Here is a 15570-nt window from a genome sequence, read left to right on the forward strand (position 1 = left end):
TTTTTAACGGCTTTGGCGAGGTTTTTTTGGTTTCGGCTAATTTTTTCCCCTCCATTCCAATGACTGTTGACTTGTTTGCATGTCAAACTCATAAACCCATGTCTCGTCGGCAGTTATAATGCTCTCCAGAAATGTGGGGTCAGAACTCCCACGATCAAGCATATCTAAAAAGACATGTTTACGACACTTTTTTTTGAAAACTGTATATCTTAATCGGAATGAATGGAGCAAGAACGCGTTTCATACCCAAAATATCCACAAACAACGATACAGACTCCCGAGAGATTTTGTGCTCTCTTTCCATTTCTCTAAACCTTACTGACGATTTTCAAGCACCAAAGCTTCACTTTTTTAATATTTTCATCATTTGAAGCATTCGAATGTCGTCTAGAACGAGGCATGTCTGCAACGACCTATCGTCTTTGAAGGCTTTGTATCACCCGCAGGCTTGTGTTTTTGATAAACTGAATCACCTTAAACCTTTTCCAACATTTACAATGAATCCGCAAATTTGGTTAGAAATACAAAATTTGAGAGATATTTTTTTTGTTTGATATTTTTATCGACTGTAAAAATCGCAACGCACTACTGAGGTGTACCGACTTATACAGCTACTGACACAATGACACTCATAGTTGGCATTTTAATTAAAGACAGTTCTACCCACTAATAAAAATACATTTTTTGGTAATATGATTTACCCGGGGAATTTAGTTACAATTCACGGATGCTTTTTTGTCTTAATTGATCTAGGTTGAGGTACTATTCACGAGAACTTTAGTAAAAATGGAACTGCTTCTTACACATTCTCACAACTTTTCTGCAGAAAAGGGCATCCGTAGACTTTTAGAAAAGTTTCCAAAACTAGATTGAGTTAGCAGGAATTGGATAGAAAACACAATCATCAACAACTCTGTATATTTTTTCCTGTTACTATTTAGATTATACGATTTTTGGAACAATTGTTTGCTGCATTTCCTTCGTTTAATATTTTTATATTTTTTCACTGCCGTTAAGACCGAACAAACTCATACCAATAAAGTTTGCAATTAATGACTTATAGGGGGCGTAAGAGTGTGTTCATTCATCTCAAAATATTCGGAGAATACATTATATATTATATACAAATACACTTAGGGGCTATTTTTTCTCCATATTTTCACTTCCATAAATAAACACTTCGTAGAACGTTGGTGTTACTTCAGGTGCATAAAAATTGTGTCGGCCTGATGCTTGTGATAATACAAATTATTCAGAAACACTTAATATTTGAGAGATTTTTGAAAGAAATATTTTTCTTTACACATTTTATGTTTTCAATATTCCTGCGAATAAAATAAGTAGTAATTAGTTACACAAAAAATAATTTGATTAGCATGCTGTCTTAAAATCTTTAAATTCTTTGTAGGTGTTAGCGTTATTTTTACATCACTCAACCACAGCTCGTTGCCAATAATATAAATCGGCAGACACACTCTTCACTCGGTCGGTTATCATGCCGAAATTCTCAATTCCAATTTACTTTACTTGTATTGTGTTTTTTTTTTATTTAGAAAGATTTAATAATTATTATTTATTTTTTAAATTTTTTCTCTTTGCTCTCTCACCTTAAAATAGTATATGGTAAATCACTTCATATAACTGTGGTTCTTCACAGTGTCCGCACAGTAAACGCTTACAGCCCGAGTGCGTGTGTCTACTTTTTTTCAAGCATTAGTAACACCCACATATTCGAATTTTTTGCTTCCGCCAGTTGGTATTCTGTAACGGTCACTACTACTTTACACTTATCACTGCCCAGGATACACTTTCGCTGTGGCGCTCAATTTTGATTCGGTTGTGCTCCTTTCGGCGTCGTCGTTAATACTGAAACGCGTGCGATGCGTGCTTCGCATTTTATGTGGCGCTACGTTGTAAACGCGAATTGTGTTCGTGCAACTTCCTTTTGTTTATCTTTACATTTTTTCTGCACGCAGACAAAGCAGCTGTTTGGCGAGTCGGTGGAGCTTTCTTATCAGTTAAGCTTTTGTGAAAGCTTTCTCTGCCCAATTTTACCGGCCACAGTGTGGCATTTTGAACAATTTTGTTGACGTAAACTGAACATGTTTAGGATTTTTTTATATAGAAAAAGAGTATTTAATTAAATATTTTAGCTATGGGATTCGGTAGACAAGATAGTTGGGAGTAAACGTCCATAATTCAGAGATATCCTGATCACCCGCTTAACTGACTCTCGGTTAATTGATTTTCTCGTTTTTTGGAATCACGAGATCGATCCAAAAATTTTTGTATACGAAATACCTGTCAATTTTCCCGCTTAATTGAAGGCGATTAATAGGTTTCCCCGTATTATTGGTTAAAAATATGTGTTTTTGATATTATCAGGTTATTTGAACAAAAACACTTTCGTTAAAAAAATATTATCTGGCATTAGCAATTGAAAACAAATGTTTATTCATGAAGATATTTTGGATGTTGAGAGACAAGAGAAAGAATATAATCCTCCAAAGCCCACGGCAGTTCGCGAAGCATATTTTTATTCAGAAAACTAGTTTTAGTGTGAATTAGGGATTATACATATGTAGAATCACATGTTACTTCACGTAGATTCAACAAAATACAAAAAAAAAAATTACAGACTTCTTCAATTAACATTTTATAAATGTAAGCCCTGATCTTCGAATTTGTGAATGTAAGTGCTGCATTTCCACAATATGAATTGTTTTTGTCCCTTAAGGCTTTTTTAAACGTTAATTCCAATATTTAGATTTCGCTTCGAAAAACTTTGGGGACACTAATAAAACATTAATAAATATCGTTGAAGTTCGTAATATTAAAACAGAGTTTAGTTGATATAAGGCTGCATTGCTTTAACTTTAGTTGAACTGAGTGGGATTGGCAAACGTAATAGGCATATAAGTGAACACGTAAGTGGTTCATTCCTCAAAGTTTAACTTGCTAAATTTTGGCAATTGACTTTCTTTACATATACTATACCAACAGACATCCTAACACTCTCTCTACAGGACAAACACACTGAGTGCAAAGCTAATAAAATGCGAAGACAATAAGTAAGGAAGAGATAAATTCGGGCGCAACCGAACATTTTGTACTCTCGCAACTTGCATGAATCAAAGCCATGGAAATATGTACTTTAAGGCGCAAAACGTCAACTCGAGGATCGAGTATATGGGAATTAGGGTATTTTATCTATTAACTATTAATATTCCACATACTAAAAAAATGTTCCCTAAGTTGCATAAGGTATCTCGCATACAAACAACGATTATATGGAGTAAAGTCAGCCGGATGCTAGAAAACCCTGATATTAGTTATGAGTAAAAAACGTTCTGTAATTTTCATTGAGATAACTCAAATATTTTTATGTATTAGTTAGTGCTTTTATAGGTTTTAGGTTAATGGCGTTTGGGGGGCATTGCAGTGGTCCGATTTTTCACAAAGGAACGCGCGTACCAAGTTCATCAAGATATCTCATTTTTTATTCAATTTACAGCTTGCATGGACGGGTGGACGGACAGAAATACAGATAGTCACCTCGGGTCTCCTGATCATTTATAATATATCTGTCTCGATACGTACAACAGTTAGGTGACGAAACTATTATACTCTGTAGCAGCATGTTGCAAGAGTATACAAATTGACAAAGGCAACAGTTGTGGGCTGAAATATCAGGAATTAATGACTTGTTCATATGGTGAATAAAATGGTATCACACCAACACATGTACCATCGACGAGTTTGCACATTACACGCATTTTTATACTATCGCAACATGTTGCATAGAGTGTAATAGGCTTGTACACCGGTTGCTTGTAACACCTTAAACTAATCGAAATCGATTTTAGGTTATTAATATAAAAATAATACAGATGTTCTTTGACAATTTCAATGTCATTCTTACAGTGGCGTAGCTACAACTTCGGGCGCCTGGGGCCAAGGATGTTCTGCCGCCCCCCTTTATATACCTACCTACAAGTTTCATGAGGTGGTTCGAACAAAAGTGAATTTTTACAAAATATCTTCGATATTAAGTATATAAAATTTAGGAACTAGAAGCCACGCAAATTCTGAAGTTCCGAAATTCTCACAATACGGTCTATGAGGAAATTGATAGTAAATTTACAAGACATCTTATTAAAAGACATAGAAAAAACCGATTTTCGCCCTATATCTCCGAATTGGAGTTTTTAAATATCATTTTTGAAAATATGGAGAAATAAATGTATTTGTTACATTCAAAGCATAGGGTAACTGTGAGAGTGACACGTCGGTAGACAAAGCTAGAAAAGTGCATCTTTAAATTCTATCACTATTTTTAAGAATGATGTAAGCCAAAAGATATAAGACAAATTTAAAGACTCAAGAGTATTCGAGTAAAAATTAATATTTTTCATTGTTATTCAGATTATTTTATTGCGAGTGTACAACTCTTTATCTTTTATAATAAATTTTGTAAAAAAATTTGTTGAAGTTTTTTTCTGAATATTAAAAAACAGCAAAGATCATTTTGCCGCCCCCAAGACGTTGCGTCCGGGGCGACGGCCCCCTTCGCCCCCCGCGCCCCCCCTAGCTACGCCACTGCATTCTTATGACGCTCGATGAAAACACAAAACTCAGTGGCCGATTAAACTAACGAAAACAGGTTAAAATGTATTTGAAAACTTTGCAAGGTTGACACTTCGCCCAACTCTCTTTTAAAAGTTATGTTAGACATTTTAAATCTCGATTTCGTATTTTAATTTATTAAAACGGCATAGACTATAACATAATCTACTTTGTAATTTTCCATTCCTTAGCTGACATTATTTCTTACTTATTCTGTAATTATGCTTATCACAATAAAATTAAAGGGAATTTCTGTTTAACGATGCAATAAGTTACGGAAAATAGCACAGTTGACATTTTTAGAGCATTTGGCCACATGATTTAAGGATTGGCTGCGTACGAAGTTATCCCTACCTTACTTGAATTCTAAATTTATCTTTTATACTCACTCACATACTTTTGGTCACTTAAAAGCTTTGAGTTCTTGTAAATATTTGTAGAAGTTATTTGATAAAAGTGAAAATAGCTAATTGTGTTAAATTTCCCTGACACTGACGAACGATAAAACTTTTTCAGGGGGGTCGAAAATTCCTATAGAAAAATATTTTGAGACATATAAAGTATAAGGGGACGCAATGCAGAAGGGCATTTAAAAGTGGGCTCGTCTCCACCCCCCCACAAGCCGCTAAAAGCTATTATATCTGTACTCATTATAAGTATTTCTACTACTTTCTAAGACTGTGAAAATTGATGAAATCGGCCAAGGTCAACCAAAAGTGGTGCATATTATTGTTGTAATATTCTTGAATTACTGTGGAAAACTGGTGAAATCGGAGTACAACCGCGCCTAATTCCCGTATATCACAATTTTAAATTCCATCTGTTTCACAAAAACACTTTTCACTAATATTGCATTCAAATATTGCCCTCTCTTACCCAAAAATTATGGAATCAAAGATCTTTGATTGTGATAAGCACTTCATAATAGTTGGCCGAGAACTTCAACCCTCCAGCAATTCTACTCTTGCATGCTGGAACAGAAAACATGATTAAACTACATCACAGACATTTCATTATTGACCGCCAGTAAACAATACTAACTTTATTATCTATAGCCTATAAAAAGCAAAGTAGCTAATTAAATATTATTTGTAGCGGTAAACAGGGGTATGTATGTACTGACACATTGCCAACATGCCACATATGAAGCCATGATTTATGATCGTAGATTAGATAAAAGTAAATGTTATTGCATTATTTTGGCTTCGACAATTTGCCTTGGTTGAAAAGGAAGCGGACACGTACATACATAAGTGAAATTAATGGCTCTGCGATGTTAAACGAAATTTAATTTGTCCCACGTAGAAATGTCACACCTTAGTATGCAACACATGTAGTTGACCCGATGTGAACACACGGACTCACAGATATACCCTAAAAGTACTCGTAAACCTTCTCACCAAGGTTGCCTACCACAATTCTTTTCCGTGAATATCCAAATGCGAACGACCACACATAAACTGCCTAATTTTTCGTGTATGCCGAAAAAAGTGCGTCCGAATGACTTGCGGCCAACTTCATGACGTGTTTTGATTTTTTATGTCCTCTTATGGGAGTGTCGGATTTGGCTGTGCACAATCTCACACGAACTATGTTCATGGTTTCAGGAGTTAATTGAGCGTGAATGTGCTGCTTAGCAAGGGTGAAGTCCTACCATTAGGCGCTAATGCATAAATGATTCGAATGTAGCTTTCGACGACCAACTCCATTAATGCCACTAAATGGGAACCCTTTCTATTTCTCCTCTACGAACCCAATGAGAAGTAAATATTTTTCGAGTACCATAAAATTATTTTAAGCATTACTTGGGATTACATAAAGCATTCGCATTGTCTTGATTCATTTGAATGTCGTCAAAATGACTTGACACTTTTCAAAATTTCAAAATGACATAAGAATATTATTATACCCTAAACACCCAGAAGTAAACGTCGTACACAATGTAAAGGTATCTATATGCGCGAACTTGCGCATTTTATACCCTTTTAACTTACCAAGAACAGGGCTGGGGAAATATCTTCAAGCGTTGGCAACACTTTATTTTAAAAGTTATGCTATAGAAATCAACACTCATTATAAACACATCATGAATGGATTGCAATCAAACTATTAAATTATTTTATAAGTCATAGACTCACTTAGCTTTATTAATATACATATTTTAATCGCGTCAATGATAACTGTATTAAAATCATCCTCAAATGAGATATATCAGACATATACTCAGCAGAAGAGGCAAAAATTCAACCAGAAAGTCGAAATTCATTACATTAGGGTATGAGGTTTGGACCAAGATCAAACCAATTCCATTAATATTAATCGATGAATCACAGGACTTTGAAGAATGCTTGCCCACTTGATTTAATTAAAAGATTACACATTTTGGGGATCTTCTTCTTGACTGACGTAGAAACCGCTTACGCGATTATTGCCGAGTTAACAACAGCGCGCCAGTCGTTTCTTCTTTTCGCTACGTGGCACCCAAGCCCAAGCCAGGTCCTTCTCCACTTGCTCCTTTCAACGGAGTGGAGGTCTTCCTCTTCCTCTGCTTCCCCGGCGATTACTGCGTCGAATACTTTCAGAGCTGGAGTGTTTTCGTCCATTCGGACAACATGACCTAGCCAGCGTAGCCGCTGTCTTTTAATTCGCTGAACTATCTCAATGTCGTCGTATATCTCCCACATCATCGTTCCATCGAATGCGATATTCGCCGTGGCCAACGCGCAAATACCATAAAACTTTCGCAGTACTTTTCTCTTGAAAACTCTTAACGTCGACTCGTCAGATGTTGTCATCATCCATGCCTCTGCACCATATAACAGGGCGGGAATATTGAGTTTGGTTTTGGTTTTTGTTCATCGAGAGAGGACTGTACTTCTTAATTGCCTACTCAGTCCAAAGTAGCACTTGTTGGTACGAGTTATCCCGCGTTGGATTTCCAGGCTGACATTGTTGGTGGTGTTTACGCTGGTTCCAAGATAGACGAAATTATCTACGACTTCAAAGTTATGATTGTCAACAATGACGTGAGAGCCAAGCCGCGAGTGGCGACGACTGTTTGTTTGATAACAGAAGATATTTCGTCTTGCCCTCGTTCACTGCCAGACCCATTTGCTTTGCTTCCTTGTCCAGTCTGGAGAAAGCAGAACTAACAGCGCGGGTGTTGAGGCCAATGATATTAATATCATCGGCATACACCAGCAGCTGTACACTCTTATAAAAGATTGTACCTGCTCGATTAAGTTCTGCAGCTCGAATTATGTCTGAAAGCTCGTTTGGTATCGAACGGCTCGGAGAGGTCCTTCCCGATCCTGACGGACTTTTGATGTTGCTTAACGTCAGTCTACACAGCCGTATTAGTTTTGCGGGGATATAATTCAGATCCCTTTCGTGCTGTCGACGACGGGTCTTTTCCAAGATTTGGCGCATGGTGAATATTTGGTCTGTTGTTGATTTTCCAGGTCTAAAGCCACACTGATAACGTCCAATCAGTTTGTTGATGGTAGGCTTTAAGCTTGCACACAAGACGCTCGATGTTTAAGAGACTTATTCCATGGTAGTTGACGTAGATTGTGGGGTCTCCCTTTTTTGTGGATTGGGCAGAGCAAACTTAAATTCCAATCGTTGGGCATGCTTTCGTCTGACCATATTTTACAAAGAAGCTGATGCATGCTCCTTATCAGTTCTTTGCCGCCGTGTTTGAATATCTTGACAGGCAATTCATCGGCCCCGACCGCTTTGTTGCTCTTCAGACGGGTAGTTGCTATTCCAACTTCTTTATGGTTGGGCAATGGAACGTCTGCTCTATTGTCATCGATTGGGGAATCGAGTTCGCCTTCTCCTGGCATTATACTTTCATTGCCTTTAGAGAAGTGTTCCTTCCATAATTTTAGTATGCTTTGGGCATCGGTCACTATATTAGCTTTGGGGGGCTGTACAAGAGTATGCTCCGGTCTTAAAACCTTCTGTTAGTCGCCGCATTTTTTCGTAGAATTTTCAAGTATTACCCCTGTCGACCAGCTTGTCAAGATCTTCATACTCACGCATTTCGGCCTCTGGCCTCTTTTCTGTCTGCAAATGCGTTTCGCTTCCCTCTTCAACTCTCGGTATGTATCCCATCCCGCACGTGTTGTGGTCGATCGTAACGTTGCGAAGTAGGCAGTCTGTTTTCACTCCGCTGCGACACGGCACTCCTCCAGCTGTTCGTTTGCATTTTCCGCAAACCAATTGTTTCGGTTGCAGCTGTATGTAAGGAACTTGAAATGTTGTCCCACAGTTCCCTTATACCGAGTTGTTGCTGACTACTCTCAGAGAGCAGGAGTCGAGTAGAAAATCTTTCGGCTGTCTGCTGTGATTGCAGCTTCTCGACGTCGAACCTTCCTTGTGTTTGTTGACGTGCTTTTTTTGCTGCACAGAGGCGGGAGCGAATCTTGGCTGCAACAAGGTAGTGGTCCGAGTGGATTTTTTAATTTTAAAAATATATAACTCATGCCCTATCCAACATATGGTATTCGGCATAATGTTTGTTAAATTAACGAAAATCATTATATATATGTAATATTGGGTAGTCAAAAAAGTCTTTTCGTATTTCTAATCAAACATTAACGTACTTTTTTTATAATTATAATAATAATTATAATTAAACAAATTTGTATCATTTTGGTCGACCAGTTTTTGCCATTTTTCCGTTAGAGACATTTTTCCATCAGTGTAAATCGAAATTTCGCAATTTCCAGAACGGAGCGAGCGAACCATTGTTGTGCTACACGAACTGATACAGCTTCGTCTCCGTAAACTTCACAAATATCATTGGTGGCTTGTGTGGCATTCTTCTCTTTTTTATACAAAAATTTCAACAGTGTAACGAATTTTTTCACTCATTTTTGAACAGCTGTAACTTTTTTCAACTTCCCCGAATTAAATTTTTGGTTAAATGAAACTTAAAATTTCACCTTTCTCGCAACCCTATAGGGCAGGCCTGTCCAACATACGGCCCCCGGGCCACCATCCGGCCCGCATAGGCCCTTCATCCGGCCCGCCATCTCTTATAGTCTTTGGGCATCCCAGTTGTATAGGCCTGATACACGTGATGGATAAAGTAGTGCAGACAGTTAATTTTATACGCGCAAGAGGACTTAACCACAGACAGTTCCAGGCTTTTCTGGCTGATGTCGGTTCAGATCACGAAGACATTGTATACTTCAGTCGCGTTCGCTGGCTCAGCAGAGCAGCCACACTAAAACGATTCTATTCTTCTGCTGGACGACGACTTAAAGACCAAGACTTCTTCTTACTGATGAGGAGTGGTTGGCTGATCTGGCTTTCCTGGTTGATATAACTAAATATCTTTCTGATCTTAACTTAAAACTACAAGGGAAAGACCAACTATGCACACAGTTATACGAACACGTTCTAGCTTTCACAAAAAAGCTTTTATTGTTGGAAAAGCAGCTGGAACAAAAGCAGTTGATTCATTGGGAGACCTTATCTACAAGAAAGCAAGATACCTTGGATTTTGACAAGTACGTGTTGATGTTACAATGATTAAGGAACGAGTTTGACGACAGATTCGCAGACTTCAAATCACAAACTCCCTGCATGAAAGTGTTTCAAAATCCATTTGATGTTGAAATTGAAGGCGCTGCGCAAAGTTTACAGCTGGAGTTAATAGAATTGCAAAGCAGCTCTCATCTAAAAACAGCATATAATAATTGTCTTCAAAACTTAATTGAATTTTACAAAAAGTATATTACACCCAGTCAATACCCAAACCTTACTAAGCTATTCAACATATTTCTTTATTTGGTAGTACATATGTATGTTTGCGAGCAGCTGTTTTCTCGCATGAAATTTAACAAATCAAAAACCAGATCATCTTTATTAAATAGCCATCTTAAAGGCATTTTGCACATAGCCACTTCTAAAACTCCAGCTCACATAGATGCGCTGTACAAACAGGAAAAATTTCAGACATCTCATTAATTAGATTTTAAGAATAAGAATATCTTTATATGCTAAGGCCATAGTTACATTAATAATAATATATTAAGATTTATGTGATGTTGCTTATTATAAATAAATAAATATACCAAAACTGAAGGTCATTTAATTTTTTTTTTTCGGCCCGCTACGGTTATGAAAATGCTAAACCTGGCCCTTCACAAAATTATGTTGGACGGGCCTGCTATAGGGTATGACACAATGTGATTGGTATCACTGGAGATATTCGACTGCAACGACATCTCATGACACAATAAGAAAAGATATCTGTATGTAAGTATATATAGTATACATGTGCAATTGCAATCATTTCATCCATTACTCCGCATACCATATATCCGTTAGTTTTAAGAGTTAGGTGCACAAAACCTATGATTTTCCGTCATTGAACATAAGAATACTTACAAATCCACAGGGATATGTATGTACATTTGGTCGTAGTATTTACATGACGCATGTCTGAAGCTAAAAATATGGAAAATTTTTAAAATGCCAAACTTATTCTCTCGTAGATACCCAGACACATACGCATGAATCATTTAAATACAAATTCAAATTGCCTTTTGCTTCATGGGTAGAATGACACTACAAAATTACTCTCCATTTTAAATTTCCCAGAAATTATTAAAAGCTCGATTGCAGGGATTCTTTGAAAAGGAATACGTATCCAGCTAAAGTACCGTACTTTCTGAGAAAACAGTAAATGACAAAATAATAATAATTCCAGCACGCTTGCTCTAAAGTAAGACATTTGATTTAGGTAAAAAATTTTGCAAAAAACACAAAAACAGTTCCTCCCATTTAGTAGTGAGCTAGTAAGCGGCGAATTTTTCCGGTGGTAAGTGACGACAAGGAAAAAGAAATAAATGAAGCTAAATGATTTTTCACCGTTCACTCTAGTAAATGGGTACCTACATTGTCAATATTTACAGCAACTTCTTAAATTTTTCATTTGAAGAAATTACAAATGTGGCTAGAGAAGCAACTTTTGTTCAAGGCAAGCTCTTTCTTGCATTTTAAGGAAGTAAACTTAGGCTTACAATGCGTTATAGAGAGTATGTGTTTTAATTAAAACAGGTAAAGAAGAGCTAGGTTCAGGTGTAACCAAGAATTTTACACTCTCGCAATTTGCAAAGATCCAAGTCTGTGAGATATAAAACCCAAAAGAAGAAAATGTAACACTATGTATTGTATGCATTAGTGAACAGTCAACTGGACGCGTTGATCACTAAATTTTGAATATAGGGTTTATACCAAGAACTGAACAAGTTAAAGTCAGTTGGAAACTCGGAAATCAATATATGTACATATGTTCGAATACCGGGATCTCGGCATTAAACGAAAGCATGCCCGACAACTAGAATTTAACAACTCAGTACATATGTATGTAGTTGTATCTAGGATTATAATATCGTTTTTCGTTTTCCTAAGATATCTCACATATTGGCTGTCCAATGGGAAATTGAAATTCTTAAGCAATAAATAAGAAAACATAGCTTAATTTGGTCCATGGGATCACAATATCTGTTCATGTTCCTCTGTCACTCATTTATCAAAAGTGGGCATGTCAACCCCTATTAAATGATTTAGTGTAAATATTTTCCAAACCGCTAAAGCTTGACCAACCAAATTTGCTGAAAGGATCCACTTTTGGCACATCTTCGTGCACTGTGAAAATGATCAGATAATAACCAAGGCCACTCCCCATATAACGGTTTTGTTAAAAACTACTAAAAGATCCTTAACTCAATAAATAAAGCGTTAGAGGCATTAACTTTTACACCCGATAATGAAAACAAATTTATAAGAACCATTATGAAATTTGGACAATGGGCATGACGTTGCCCATACTTAAGTGAAAAACCATATCTCGACTGAATTCCAAAAAATTTGCCACATAATACGTATTACCCTGAAATCCTGCGCAAGTGCATTTGAGCGGAACACCTTATGATCAAAAATTTTCAAAATCGGACCACAACTTTTTCAGCTGAGATTATGTGGATCCCAGTTCCTTTTGAAAACTGAGAAATCTGAGAGATTGTTCCAATCATAATCTATCTTTATGCATAAAATTGATAAAATCTGGTAAAAGGTTGCCGGATGTCAAACATCCGGTTGATCCTTATATATTGGTGATGGTATGTGAGGTAACTTAATGAAACTCAGAGAGCATCCTTTTCTGTTAATAATATGTAGCAAAACCAAAAATAGAAAAAATTTGATCCATACTACCTCCCATATGCGAAATATAGGATTTTCAAACCTCCGGTTGGCTTTATAACAGAATTTGTGGCCAAAGCGTAAAATATCTTAGCAAAATTTACTTAACCAAAAATATTGGTTTAATGCCGAAAATGTGTAAAATTGGTCTACGAATAACTTCGACTACCATATCATATATCTTATACATACATAAAAACTAAACGCTAATTCGTTATGCACCCACAGAACGTCCGAACCACTGTCCGGGTGGGCGCGAAATTTTGTTCAGTTATTCGTTTATTCTATATTTATGGAGGATGGAGTCATGTGTAGAAGTTCACGCAAGTGAGGAAAGTTCTCTGATCGCCATTCACTTGGGAGTGGCCAGAAACGATTCTTTTACACATGGCTCAAGCAGCTCACTACTTCCGGTCTTTGACCAAGTATCCCCTGGGTAGCCTAAGAACATCCGTTCGAAGGCGAGCTAAAGTGAGAAGGCGAAACATCCCCTACATAGGGTTGTGCGCTGCGTTTGAGACCCGCCACGTAAAAAACACCCCCAGTGGATAGCCATAACCAGCCTCGGCTGAGAGACCCCCCTTTTGATGACGACCATCGCAAACGAAATAAGGACTACGAATTGAGGGCATGCACCTGGAATGTCGAATCTCTTAATGGGGAAGGTGCCGCTGCCCAGCTGCTTGATGTCCTCGTTAGAGTGAAGGCTGACATCACCGCCGTCCAAGAAATGCGATGGACGGGACAAGGACTGAGACGAGTAGGTCCTTGTGACAGTTAATACAGTGGCCATATAAAGGAGCGCAAGTTTGGTGTTGGATTCGTGGTGGGAGAGAGACTCCGTCGCCGAGTACTATCATTCAGTCCGGTGAATGAACATCAAGCCACAATCCGCATCAAAGCGAGGTTCTTCAACATATCGCTGATTTGCGCCCACGCCCCGACGGAAGAGAAGGACGATGTGACCAAAGATGCCTTCTATGAGCGCTTGGAGCGCGCTTATGAGAGCTGCCCCCGCCACAATGTCAAAATCGTGCTTGGCGACTTCGACGCCAGGGTGGGCAAAGAAGGTATCTTTGGTACTACGGTCGGTAAATTCAGCCTCCATGACGAAACATCCCCAAATGGGTTGAGGCTGATTGACTTCGCCGAGGCCCGAAATATGGTTATCTGTAGTACTAGATTCCAGCATAAGAAGATTCATCAAGCTACCTGTCTAGACTACTGATATTGATATCATCGGCCTCAACACCCGCGCCGTTAGTTCTGCTTTCTCCAGGCTGGACAAGGAAGCACAGAAAATGGGTCTGGCAGTGAACGAGGGCAAAACCAAATATCTCCTGTCATCAAACAAACAGTCGTCGCACTCGCGACTTGGCTCTCACGTCACTGTTGACAGTCATAACTTTGAAGTCGTAGATAATTTCGTCTACTTAGGAACCAGCATTAACACCGCCAACAATGTCAGCCTGGAAATCCAACGCAGGATTGCTCTTGCCAACAGGTGTTACTTCGGACTGAGTAGGCAATTGAAAAGTAAAGTCCTCTCTCTCCACGAACAAAAGCTAAACTCTATAAGTCGCTCATAATTCCCGTCCTGCTATATGGTGCAGAGGTTTGGTGAAGGACCTGGCTTCGCTTGGAACATCCAATTGGCGCCACGTAGCGAAAAGAAGAAACGACTGGCGCGCTGATGTTAACTCGGCTATAATCGCGTAAGCGGCGTCTACGCCAATTAGGAAGAAGAAGATTCGTTTATTCCTGCAGAAGGTTCTAACGGAGGCCATTTTGCAATACCGTTGATTTTGAAATATATACTTATACATACAGTAGCTAGAAAAAGTAAGTTATCAAAACATCCAGCGCTGTTTTAAATGCTCTATACTTTTTTACGTTATCGAGTATAATTTTTTTTGCATATGTCCGGAAAGTACCGTTATCAAAGTACCGCAATTGATGATTTTAGTGGCGACCGCGTGTCTGGAAAAAATTTTGCGTGGCATTTTATAAAAATACTCAGGGACAAAGCGTGGAAAAAGTAAGTTAACAAGTGTGGTAATTGGTGTTTTTCATATTAAAACTTCAAAATAAATTACAAACAAGCATTAAAGGTGCAAGAATTAAGTATTTTATAAATTTTGAAATTGAATTGGTAAGTAAAACTTTGGTTTTTATTTTTATTTAATTTTTTGAAATATTGAGGCGATTTTTTTACAGTGAGTTTAAAAAAAAATTTAAAATGGTGAATTTTAAGCAATTAACGAATGAGGAGCGTTCAGCCATAATTCGTTTGCATAAAGATGGTCACACACAGCGTTATATTGCTGAAAAATTTAACAAAAGCCAAATCGCAATATGGAAAGTTGTTGCAGGCTACAACAAAGAAAATCGAGTCATCAGGAAGAAGAGACAAGGGCGCCCAAAAATTACAACGGAGAGAGTTGATAAACGAATTTTGGATATTTTGAATTATAATCCTTTCAAATCAGCTCCAAAAATTCGCGCATAGCTTATAAAAGAAGGCAAGAAGGTCTCCTCAGTGCACACTGTCCGTAGATTGCGCCAAGCCAATATTCACGGCCGCGTTGCAAGAAAGTTACCATACCTAAATGAGCAGAATAGGAAAAACGAGAAACATTTTATGAAGAGCACATATTGAAACCTCAAAATTTTTGGTACAAAATGCTCTGGAGTGATGAATCGATGATTAGACTTCGTTAC

This window comes from Bactrocera tryoni, chromosome 1 (genome assembly GCF_016617805.1).
Source record: "Bactrocera tryoni isolate S06 chromosome 1, CSIRO_BtryS06_freeze2, whole genome shotgun sequence".
Classification (NCBI taxonomy): domain Eukaryota; kingdom Metazoa; phylum Arthropoda; class Insecta; order Diptera; family Tephritidae; genus Bactrocera; species Bactrocera tryoni.